This window comes from Cebus imitator, unplaced genomic scaffold (genome assembly GCF_001604975.1).
Source record: "Cebus imitator isolate Cc_AM_T3 unplaced genomic scaffold, Cebus_imitator-1.0 Scaffold793, whole genome shotgun sequence".
Taxonomy (NCBI): Eukaryota; Metazoa; Chordata; class Mammalia; order Primates; family Cebidae; genus Cebus; species Cebus imitator.
This window is the reverse complement of record NW_016108108.1, coordinates 267,158-279,328: the sequence shown is the minus strand read 5'-3', so window position 1 is coordinate 279,328 and position 12,171 is coordinate 267,158. Positions and strand designations below refer to the sequence as shown.

The window sequence follows — 12,171 nt, the reverse complement described above, 5'->3', positions numbered from 1 at the left end:
GTGGAATGGCACAATCTTGGCTCACTGAAACCTCTGTCTCCCAGGTTCAAAAGATTTTCCTGCCTCAGGCTCCTGAGTAGCTGGGATTCCAGGTGCCCGACACCACGTCCAGCTAATTGTTGTGTTTTTACTAGAGACGGGGTTTCACTGTGTTGACCAAGATGGTCTCGAACTCCTGACCTCATGTTCTGCCCACTTTGGCCTCCCAAAGTGCTGGGATTGTAAGCGTGAGCCACCATGCCTGGCCTACAGTGTTTGTTCTCTTTTTTCCTTTTTTTTTTTTTTTTTTTTGACAGTATAAACCAATCTATCCAGTCTTTCTCAGCCATTTTGTCCATGTCCACATGTTCAAATATTATCGTCTGTCTAGAAGTAATTTTCACCTTTGCTTCCTGTAGCATGCCCTTTCTTCTCTAGCAGCAAACAGTAAACAAAGACCAAAAAAATCTTCTTGAAAAATTGAGAAGCATCTCAACATCAACATGTGCAAAATAAAAATTATTGTCTCCCATTTCCAATTCCCTTGTTTCTCTCAGTTTTGTAACTTATGATATGGCTGCACACTTAAGCTGGTGGGACCAGAGAATAGTAAGTTATCAGATAGTCTCATGGGTTTTGATGTATTCACTTTCTGATCTTCTCCAGTTCTAACTCCTTGAGGTCAGGGATTATTTAATTCACGTCTTTGAATCAAGATGTGCTAAGGTCTGCTCTTTGGGTGGTATGTCTAAAAACAGCTGCATTGAAGCGTCCAGATTAGGAAGAACCAATGCTTTTGGAATTAACCCAATAACTTCCCCCATTATACAATGCTGATACTTATCTTTGACTGAATGAATGCAAAATAATGTGCACAGGTACTCTTTTTTATTCTTCTTGAAGGGAAACAGTAGTTGCAGAAGATTTCTTTCAAGTAATGCAGCAATAAAGTAATTTCAAGTAATTTCTTTGGTCTAGATTTATAATTCTCCTTTAGGGAATGAAGAATTATGGCTTCAAATCTCAAAAATGCTGGGATAATTTCCTTTTCATTGAGGGCCTTCCTTCCTTCCTTCCCTCCTTCCCTCCTTCCCTCCTTCCTTCCCTCCTTCCTTCCCTCCGTCTCACTGTCACCCAGGCTAGAGTGCACTGGCATGGTATCAGCTCACTGCAACCTCTGCCTCCCAGGTTCAAGCAATTGTCCTGTCTCAGCCTCCCAAGTAGTGGGACTACCAGCTTTTGCCACCAGAGCCCGCTAATTTTTGTATTTTTAGTAGAGATGGGGTTTCACCATGTTGGCCAGGCTGGTCTCAAACTCCTGACCTCTGGTGATCCACCTCCCAAAGTGCTGTGATTACAGGTGTGAGCCATGGCACCTGACCATACCACAGGAGTTTCTGTCCTCTGCCTCCAGAGCTTCTTCACTGTTACCTGGCTTCTCCCAAATCTATTTTTCTTCAGTGGTAAATAACTTTCCCATATATATTGTGGAGCGCTCCCTCTTTTTTCTCTTTCACTTGTTATTCATTTTTCTGCTTCTTTTTCTCCCCTTCTTCCCATCTCACCAAACTTTCCTGTGTTTTCTTTTTTCCTTTTTTTTTTTTTTTTTTTTTTTTGTTTAATGTTTTTTTTTTTTATTTTTCTCTTAGATACAGGAGATACACATGCAGGTTTTTTTTCTGGCTGGACAAGCCTGGGTTCCAATTTCCTGTATTTTCGGTTCCTGTTTTCAACCAATACCTACACAAAGGCTTATGTATCACAACTTGCTCAGCACCCCACACATACCTTTAAACCACGTTTACCTTCCAAATGAAAACAAACAAAGTCCATGCAACCCTCTTTTGGTGATGTTTATTCCCATCCTCTTTTGATATACAGCTACTTAAATTCAGAGATATAAATGTTACTGTTAATATATCTCATGTTAGATGGCAGTTGTACTGGATTAATAGTGTCCTTCCCCCCAAATTATAAACTTCTTGGAACCTCAGAATGTGAACTTATTTGGAAATAGAGTCTCTGCAGATATAATCAAGTTAAGACAAGATTTTTTTTTTTTTGAGACAGAGTCTTGCTCCGTCGCCTAGGCTGGACTGCAGTGGTGTGATCTCAGCTCATTGCAACCTCCACCTCCCCATTTCAAGCGATTCTGCTACCTCAGCCTCCCTCCTCCAGTAGCCAGGATTACAGGCGCTCAGCACCATGCCTGGCAATTTTTTGTATTTTTAGTAGAAACGGGTTTTCACCATGTTGGTCAGGCTGGTCTCAAACTCCTGACCTCATGATCTACCCGCCTCGGCCTCCCAACGTGCTGTGATTACAGGTGTGAGCCACCACGCCCGGCCACAGGCAAGATTATCAAGGTGGACCCTGATCAAATCTGACTGATGTCCTTGGAAGAAGAGGGAAATTTTTGTACAGAGACACGGTGAGAGTGCCATGTGACCAGAGGGGCAGAGATTAGAGTGATGCTGCTACAAGCAGGGAATGCCACATATTGGTGGCCAGCACCAGAAGCTAAGACAAGGCAAAGAAGGATTTATTTTCAGTCTCACCGCCTCTCCTGGACCCGCATTCCCTGAGCAGCTCTCCTAGGACTGGTCTTAGTATTCCCTGGCACTGCCGTTTATGTTTTTCTGGGAGCACGATAGACAGAAAAGTAGGAAGTTAATTATTTAAGAGAATATTTCTAACTGTGATTGTCTTTGGTAGTGTACAAAAGCTGCCATTCAGGAATTCCCTAGGAGCAGTTCTTGGAGGGTCCGCCATTATGAAAGACCCCTGTAGCACTAAAGGGATCTTTCGGTCCAGAATACACCTTGAGGGTTTCAGAAACAGTAGAGTTGAATAGAGTAGAGCTTGACCTTGGTTTAAATCATAGAACACTAGCAGATAATAGTGACAGCCAGTTGTAAAGTATAGTATAAGCAGTGGCTCTCAGGGGGTGTAGCTCAGTGGTAGAGCATGTGCTTAGCATGCATGAGGTCCTGGGTTCAACCCCCAGCACCTCCATTTGTCCTGTTTACCTAACTGTGCAGAGCAGAACCCTTAGCCATGAGGCAGCCACAATTCAACTTCAGTGAAGGAGGTGAGTGGCAACCAACTTTAAGTAGCCTAAGGTCTGCTTTTTGGGTGGTATGTCTAAATACTGCTGCATTGAAGCATCCAGATTAAGAAGAACCAAGGCCCTTGGCTCCGTTTCTCACCCAAAGTCAACCGCGATCTGAGATCATTAATGAAAAATTCCAGAAATAAACAATTCTTAAGTTTTCCATTTCCCTGTTCTGAGCAGTATGATAAAATCTCACCTCATCTGCTGCATCCTGCCTGGGAAGTAAATTGTCTTTTTGTCCAGCACATTCACACTAGGTAGTAAGCACCTGCTGGTCAGTCACTTGGTAGCCATCTAAGTTTCTGACGAACTGTCCTCATGTTGCTTGTGTTCAGATAACCCTTATTTTACTTAATAAAGTCCCCAAAGTGCAAGAGTAGTGATGCTGGCAATTTGGGTATGCCAAAGAGAAGCCCCAAAGTGCTGCCTTTGAGTGAAAACAGGAAAGTTCTCTACTTCATAAGGAAAGAGAAAAAAAATTGTATCTGAGGTTGCTAAGAATAAATCTCCCATCTGTGAAATTAGAAGGAAGGAAAAAGAAATTTGTGCTAGTTTTACAAAAGTTACTGCTATAGGCGTGATAAGTGCATAGTTAATGATGTGGAAAAGGCAGTAAATTTGTGGGTAAAAGACGTGAACAGAACAGTTCTTCTGCTTGATGGCAACATGTTACACCAGAAAACACGGAGCCCATATGTAGACTTCAGCAAGGGAGCCTCTGAAATGATTGACACCAACCCATAGACTGCAAGTACAGTTTCAGGAATAGCTTTGGACTGAAAAATATAAAGATTATTGGAGAGGCTGCATCTGCCAATAAAGAAATCACATTTTATGAATCCAATGATTACATTCTAAAGAGTTCAGAAGAAGATAAGGCTATATGTGTTATTCTACATTTATGCTATTGAATTCCAAATAGTAAATTTAACTTGACCAAAAAAGTGAACCTGGCTGGGTGTGGTGGTTCACGCCTGTAATCCTAGCACTTTGGGAGGCCAGGGCAGCTGAATCACCTGAGGTCAGGAGTTTGAGACCAGCGTGGACAACATGGCAAAACCCTGTCTCTACTAAAAATACAAAAAATTAGCTAGGCGTGGTGGTGCACACCTATAGTCCCAGCTTCTCGGGAGGCTGAATCAGGAGAATCACTTGAACCCAGGAGGCAGAGGCTGCAGTGAGCCAGTGCACTCCAGCCTGGGTGACAGAGACTCTGTCAAAAAAAAAAAAAAAAAAAAAAAGAAAAAGAAAGTTAACCTGTGCACATTTCCCTACATACTCTGGATATGACTTACATTTGGGGTCATTATTAAACCAGTCATAGTATAACACGGTTATAATAATAACCTTGGAAAGAGAAGTTGGAAGCCAGCATTTACAGGTGGCAAGAGAGCTGAGGCAGCTTCATGAGTAAAGTTGCAGTCAGCAGCCAACAAATGGCATTTGGGAACTGCAGAGGCAGGAAGATTCATACTGTTTCAACACAGAGAAGTTCCAAAGAGCTGGGCTATTATGAGTAATAACAATGTTGCTATCTTTCACTCACAGTAGGAAAGGTAGAATTAGCCAGAAACAGTGTGTTTGACAATACATAACATGAAGAGATAGTTTCTGGACTGAAAAGGATGAATGGGTGCCAGAACACTACAAAAAAGGTTTTTGGGTATTGATTAGGCTGTAAACAAATATGTAAGTACCCATTATTCCAAATCTTTATTAATATACAACCAGATCCTCACAGCATCCCCTAAATTTTGTAAAACATTTTTAATCAAATTATTCACATGTTAGCCAGGTGTGGTGGTGCACGCCTATAGTCCCAGCTACTCGGGAAGCCGAGGGGGGAGAATCGCTTGAACCCAGGAGGCAGAGGTTGCAGTGAGCCAAGACAGAGCCACTGTACTCCAGCCTGAGCTACAGAGTGATACCTTATCTCAAAAAAAAAAATTTATTGACATTGACAGGGCCCCAGAAAAACCAAATGTGTTTGTCTGGGTTACTTAACATCCTAGGGGTGGCTCTGCCCCATTTTAATTCTGTGAGTCTTGGCATCATTCAAACAGCTGTCATCACAGAAGAAGGAGGATAGAAAATCATAATAGAACTGATTTACACAGGTTCTTCTGACATCAAGATGTACCACCACAATAATGAGACTGTTCAGTTTGTCTTATATTTCTCCCTATTATTGAAGAAAAGGAAAAACAGAAAACAAGAGGCTCACGAACATTTTCCGTCTCATTATTTCTTGTACAAGTTTTAGCCTTTTTTATTTTTTTTTTGAGACAGAATCTGGCTCTTGTTGCTCAGGCTGGAATGCAGTGGTGCTATCTTGGCTCACTGCAACCTCTGCCTCCTGGGTTCAAGCCATTCTCTTGCCTCAGCCTCCCGAGTAGCTGGGATTACAGGCATGCGCCACTACACCCAGCCAATTGTTCTATGTTTAGTAGGACGGGGTTTCTCCATGTTGGTCAGGCTGGTCTCGAACTCTTGACCTCAGATCTGCTCACCTCAGCCTCCCAAAGTGCTGGGATTACAGGCGTGAGCCACCACTCCTGGCCAAGTTCTAGATTTTTTAAATTTACAACTAACTTCAGATTTACAGAAAAGTTCCAAAACAAATACAGAGTTTCCATATTTTCCACCTAGATTCTTCTAATCTTTTTATATTTTTAATGCACATAGTGGTTATCTTTTATTGGGCGTTAGTTATCAATTAGAATACGAAAGGATTAAGCAAAAATCATGTTCCTTAAGGAGAGGTGCCAGGACAAAGAAGACCATGGGCAGAAATGCAGGAGACTTCCTCTGCACAGGCTTTCCCCAGGGATATTTTCATAGCTATTCACATTTTAGCTCCTTCTAAGAATGGGAGAAGCTGAGAAACACACAAACTGCCAGCACCATAGAAACCTCCTCAAGTGGAACATATGCTCTGTTCATGTATTTCACCCTCAAATTTACTGCCTTTTCCACACACTTACAATGCACTGTGGCAGTAACTTTTGCAAAACTAGCATGAATTGCTTTACCCTTCTTTACAATTTCATGAATAGAAGATTTTTTTTTTTTTTTTTTTTTTTTTGAGACAGAGTCTCACTCTGTTGCCAGGCTGGAGTGCAATGGTGCAATCTTGGCGCACTGTAACCTTCGAATCCCGGGTTCAAGTGATTCTCCTGCCTCCGCCTCCAGAGTAGCTGAGACTACAGGCATGCGTCAACATGCCCAGCTAATTTTTGTATTTTTCAGTAGAGACTGTGTTTCACTGTGTTGGCCAAGATGGTCTCGATCTCTTTACCTCGTGATCTGCCCGCCTCAGCCTCCCAAAGTGCTGGGATTACAAATGTGAGCCACTGTGCCTGGCCCATGGCTAGAAGACTTATTTTTACCGTAGCTCTTAGCAATCTCGAATATGAATTATTTTTTTCTTATTAAGTAGAGAACTTTCCCCTTTTCACTTACAGGCAGGACTTTATGGCTTCTCTTTGGCATACCCAAATTGTCTCCTGTCTTCCTCTCATCTTAATATCCATGTGAACATAGTGTGATAATCAAAAGCAGAAAGGCATCAAGGAATATATGAGAAGGCAGAAGGACAGGGCATTTACTCAGCGCTTATTCTGTGGGTCTCCTCCCTTCACTTCAATCTTCACAACATCTACCATCAAAAGACTGTTTAACAATGCAGACAGATGGCCGTAGATACCAACTATTTCTCGGTAAGTGGGTGGATGGACATTGGACAACAGAACAACAGCTTTCAATGAACTCCAGCCACATCAAACATTCGGGGTCATACTGACCACAGTCAGAACTCGGCCTTGGATTCTGCAAGCAGGATTCCAACTTGCCCTTGAGAAACCCAGTTAATTTTAGTGCCTTCAAAACTCAAACTTCCCTACACCTGGCAGCAAATGTACCTCAACTATCACTCACCTGGTAAAGACATTGCAATTGAGCTTAAGAGCACTAAATCCTGGATTTGGGAAAACATTAATACCAATACAAGTGCATAAAACAGGCCAGGTGTGGTGGCTCATGCCTGTAATCCCAGTACTTTGGGAGGCCAAGGCAGGCGGATCACGAGGTCAGGAGTTCAAGACCAGCCTGGCTAACATAGTGAAACCCCATATCTACTAAAAACACAAAAATTAGCTGGGCATGATAGTGCACGCCTGTAATCTCAGCTAATCGTGAGGCTGAAGCAGAGAATCACTTGAACCTGGGAGGGAGAGGTTGCAGCTATCTGAGACCGCACCATTGCACTCCAGCCTGGTAGACAGTGAGACTCTATCTCAAAAAAACAAAAAGGGCATAAAACAAACCAAAAAAACATGGAAATGCCCATTCCCAATTCCTCTAGTATAGAGAGGGAAGCAATATACAGCCCCTAAAATGAAGAACACAAGATGTTCAGGTAATGTCAATTAAATGAAAGCTCATCTATACTAAAAACATGAGACACATTTTTGTTTCCTCAGTTTTTGTCTGTTGTACTTTGGAAGCTTTAGAAGTGAATGATCAGTGCTTGGTGTGCCCTGCAGAAGAAGTAGCTGTCCCCAAGACTTCCTGCCTGTTCAAATAATGAAACCAGGCAAGAAGGCAAGAAAGGGGAGTGAGAGACAGTACTACACACTTGCCCTATTTCAAGAGTTTGTGGTTTCTTACGTCTTTTAGCCCACCAATCTTTTAGACAACATTGAAAGTCACACAAAACAGCCCTAGACTTTTGTGTAAATCAACTCACAATGGATTTGTTGGGGTCCCACTCTAGCCAAAGTACATGGGGTATTAGATCTTTAATCCAAGTTCTGATTGACCTATTTTGGCCACTGGGCTCTCAGTTTAAACTTAAGTTTGGAAGCCCCCAAATTCCACAACCATTCTTTCCACCCTCAGAAAAAAGTTAGGGGTACTCTGATCTTGGCTACCTCTTCAGTCACTCAACTCTTAGGTAATTCAGTTAATTTTTTGGTCAAGGATTAAGTTGTTAAAACTTCTAATAGATCAATAAATTAGGTAGCCAAACTGCTTATTGGAAAGCTTGCCTACAATTTAATATTTGTTTTTGACAAAGTAGTCACTGATACTGGTGGCTTCAAAGAAAACAGAAGGAAAGCCACTCCCTGGCTCCACTGTGGCTGTGGTGGGACCTATTTGAATGAGAAGTGGGATCGGCTGGCAGTTTTGAGCTTGGGTAGCTAAGTTTTGGCTAGGAGTGACTACTAGCACACTGGCTCATAAGGCAAAGGAAAGCATTAAAAATATATAGGTTAGGGTTCATGCCTGTAATCTTAGCGCTTTGAATCTCTACTAAAAATACAAAAATTAGCCAAGAGTGGTGGCAGGCACCTGTAATCCTAGCTACTCGGGAGGCTGAGGCAGGAGAATTGCTTGAATCTGGGAGGGGGAGGTTGCAGTGAGCCAGGGACACGCCACTGCACTCCAGCCTGGGCAACAAAGTGAGACTCTGTCTCAAAATAAATAAATAAATAAATAAATTTAAAAGTATATATGTTATACATACACATATTAAATATATATGTCATATATGCATATATTAATATATGTGTGTGTGTGTGTGTTAGGCTGTAACCAAATATTTTTTAACTGAAGAGATTTTGAAAATCAAAATGTCTTTAACCCTGAATAACTTGTTAGAAAATTAAACTTTCAGTTTGATGGTCCAGCGTTTGAGTTCCTTTTCAGACACTGATAGTGTTTTTTGTTTCCCTCACTGAGTTCTAACAGAATCCTAGTAAAATTCAGCTTTCTCTTGGAGGAACTTGTCTATGTTTCATTATCTTTGCACATGATTTTTTGGCTCAACAGAATTAAGAAAATTCAGTGTAACTCTATGACTTGAGGCTGTCTATTCAGTTCTACTGTCGGAGAGATAATCTATTTGCAGTTCTTTTGTTTCTAGAATGTAGTTATAAGATCAAAGTACTGTGTAAAACATTTACATGGATTTGTTATCTTTTTAAATTCTGATACTATTCATTTGAAATAATTTTATTTTTTTCTAGTTGTTTTCAAATTTAAAGTACTTTTTCCTCTATCCTTGTTAGTTTTCTTTTTAAATTTCACTGTGTAAAGCATTAACATGATTCCAAGAAACAAGACTACACAGAGAAGTGTCACTCAAGAGACATTTTCTAGCTGCTGGAGGTTGTTATATGTTGGGACCCCCTCAGGTGGAGAAATGGGAGTGCCCTTCAGGCCTCTTCTAGAGAGCCGAATTTGGGGTGGGCTGACAAGACTGGAACAGTGATATTTTTGTGTAGCATCGAATTACTCTTCTCAGGTATCTGTAAGATAGCATGAAAAACCTGGAGATTTCAGAAATAGAGTCATATATAAGGGATCTTTTTACAAGATTTGAGATTCTCAAAACTCACGAGCAAAGAAAGATGAAATTATAATGTTTAGGAAAAAAGAGCTGCCACAGAGGGGGTGTAGCTCAGTGGTAGAGCGCGTGCTTAGCATGCACGAGGCCCCGGGTTCAATCCCCGGCACCTCCAGTTGTAGTACTCTGCCATGTGTCGCTGCAGATGAAAACACACAGATTTCCTATCCACTGATCTTAATTTTCCTGTGGTTTTTTAAAACCCATTTTGATATACAAGAATATAATACACACAGATTTCCTATCCACTGGTCTTAATTTTCCTGTGGTTTTTTAAAACCCATTTTGATATACAAGAAGATAATACACACAGATTTCCTATCCACTGGTCTTAATTTTCCTGTGGTTTTTTAAAACCCATTTTGATATACAAGAAGATAATCTGTGCTAATTTACTGTTCTAAAAAAATATGCTATATAACACTTTATTTTTTGAGACTGAGTTTCGCTCTTATTGCCTAGGCTGGAGTGCAACGGCACGATCTCTGCTCACCCAGCAACCTCCGCCTCCCCGTTTCAAGCGATTCTCCTACTTCAGCCTCCCGAGTAACTGCAATCACAGGCATGAGCCATCACGTCTGGCTAATTTTGTATTTTTCGTAGAGATGGGGTTTCTCCATGTTGGTCAGGCTGTCTCAAACTCCTGATCTCAGGTAATCTGCCCCCCTCAGCCTCTCACAGTGCTGGGATTACAGGTGTGAGTCACTGTGCCCAGCCTAACATTTTATTTTTTATTTTTATTTTAAATATTAAATTGATGAGTAAAATTATGTTTTTTTCATGTACGACATGCTATTTTGAGATACGCACATGCATTGTGGAGTGGCTAAGTTGAGCTAATTACCATATGCATCACCTCACATAGTTATCAATCTTGTAGTGACAACGACTTAAAACCTCATCATTTTTCAACACATTGTATTGTTTTTTGGTTTTTTTTTTCATCTTTTTATTGTTCCCATCCAGGGTTCTGATGTATTGTTTTTAACTACTGTCATCATGTTGTAGATCAACTTATTGAACTTCTTCCTAACTGTAACTTTATATTCTGTTACCAACATCTTCCCAGTGCTTCCCCCTTGTTGACATTTTTGTCATTCACTGACTCTCTCCAGCCACTCTGAGCAATCCCTGCTATGCTGGCTACAGTCTTGTATTTCACAAAACTTTAGTGGGAAAGATTAGAGTTCTGAGAGCACAAAAATCACCTTAACTTGAAAGCCTCCTTAGACACTTAACCACACTTCCATTTCACCTTTCATGCACCTCGGACCAGCATCAGTAATTAGTTCAAGAGGGTTTCTTCTTGGATTTGCGGGAAAGTTTAATATTAATATTAGGAGCCAGAGCATTTTTTAAAAGTCAGCCTGCTCGAGTACTTTGGAAAAGCAACATCCTGTGGGATGAAGAACGCTGTTATGAAAACCAAGACTTCGCTCCACAGGTATGGAGCCCAAAACCCTGTGAACTGCACTGGTCACAGATCCAGGAGGCTGGCCCTGATGACAGGTGTAGGAGAGATCATCCCAAACCAAGAAACGAGCCATTTTCTTGTTTCCTTTCTCTTTTTTTTTGAGACAGAGTCCTGCTCTGTCGCCCAGGCTGGAATGCAATGGCACGATCGGCTCACTGCAACCTCTGACTCCAGAGTTTAAGCAATTCTCTTGCGTCAGCCTCCCCAGTAACTGAGATTACAGGCAACCACCACAACACCCGGCTTTTTTTGTATTTTTAGTAGAGATGGGGTTTCTCCATGTTGGTCAGGCTGGTTTCGAACTCCTGACCTCAGGTTATCTGCCCGCCTCCCAAAGTGTTGGGATTACAGGTGTTAGCCAGCACACCCAGCCCATTTTCTTGTTTCTTTTTACCTTCTAAAAGATAGAAAAGTAGATGTTCAACAATGCCAGTTTGAACTGAGGAGGCGAGAGACGCTTATTCACCACAAAGACCTGCTACCCTGTCCTGCCGGGTTTGTACCTCAAAATGAAAGAAGCAAGAGTGCAGAAAAACTCCTTTGTCTTCTACCTGTCCTGAGCTCAGACTCTGGATATTGTTGAGAGAGCATCACCTTTTGAAAAGACCGCAGGCGGGGTGCGGTGGCTCATGCCTGTAATCCCAGCACTTTGGGAGGGCGAGGGGGGTGGATCACGAGGTCAGGAGTTTGAGACCATCCAGGCCAACGTGGTGAAACCCCATCTGTACTAAAAATACAAACAAATTAGCCGGGCGCAGTGGCAGGCACCTGTAGTCTCAGCTACTCGGGAGGCTAAGGCAGGAGAATCGCTTGAACCCGGGAGGCGGAGGTTGCAGTGAGCCGAGATTGCGCCCCTGTACTCTAGCCCAGGCGACAGAGCAAGACTCCATCTTAAAAAAAAAAAAAAAGACTGCAAAAGTGCAAAAGAAGGAAATGGAGTGGGAGTCCTAAGGTTTATGGAGACATCTAAGGAGGGCCCAGACACACCCTCTGCACTGAGTTAGGACCATCGCCTTACCTGTGGGGGATGTTTCTGCCTTTTCCCTACCCGTAGTCTAATTTTGTAGTCCTAACAGTAACCAATGAATCAACATAAATTTGATCACACAATCCAGTTTATGACAGAAAATAGTTTTTGCGTTTCACCTAACGCAGGAGAAAATGTTATAGAGGGAGGCGTGAGTGCAAAGCAAG

The 12,171-nt window shown here is 41.9% G+C and overlaps 2 non-coding genes across 2 annotated transcripts; both read left to right on the top strand.

Annotated features, from left to right (window-relative positions):
• Positions 1–2,922: 2,922 nt before the first annotated feature.
• On the top strand, positions 2,923–2,994 carry TRNAA-AGC. Its single transcript has one exon. It is a non-coding gene; the product is annotated as a tRNA-Ala (tRNA).
• A 6,552-nt stretch (positions 2,995–9,546) lies between these two features.
• TRNAA-AGC lies at positions 9,547–9,618 on the top strand. Its single transcript has one exon. It is a non-coding gene; the product is annotated as a tRNA-Ala (tRNA).
• The last annotated feature ends 2,553 nt before the right edge of the window (positions 9,619–12,171 follow it).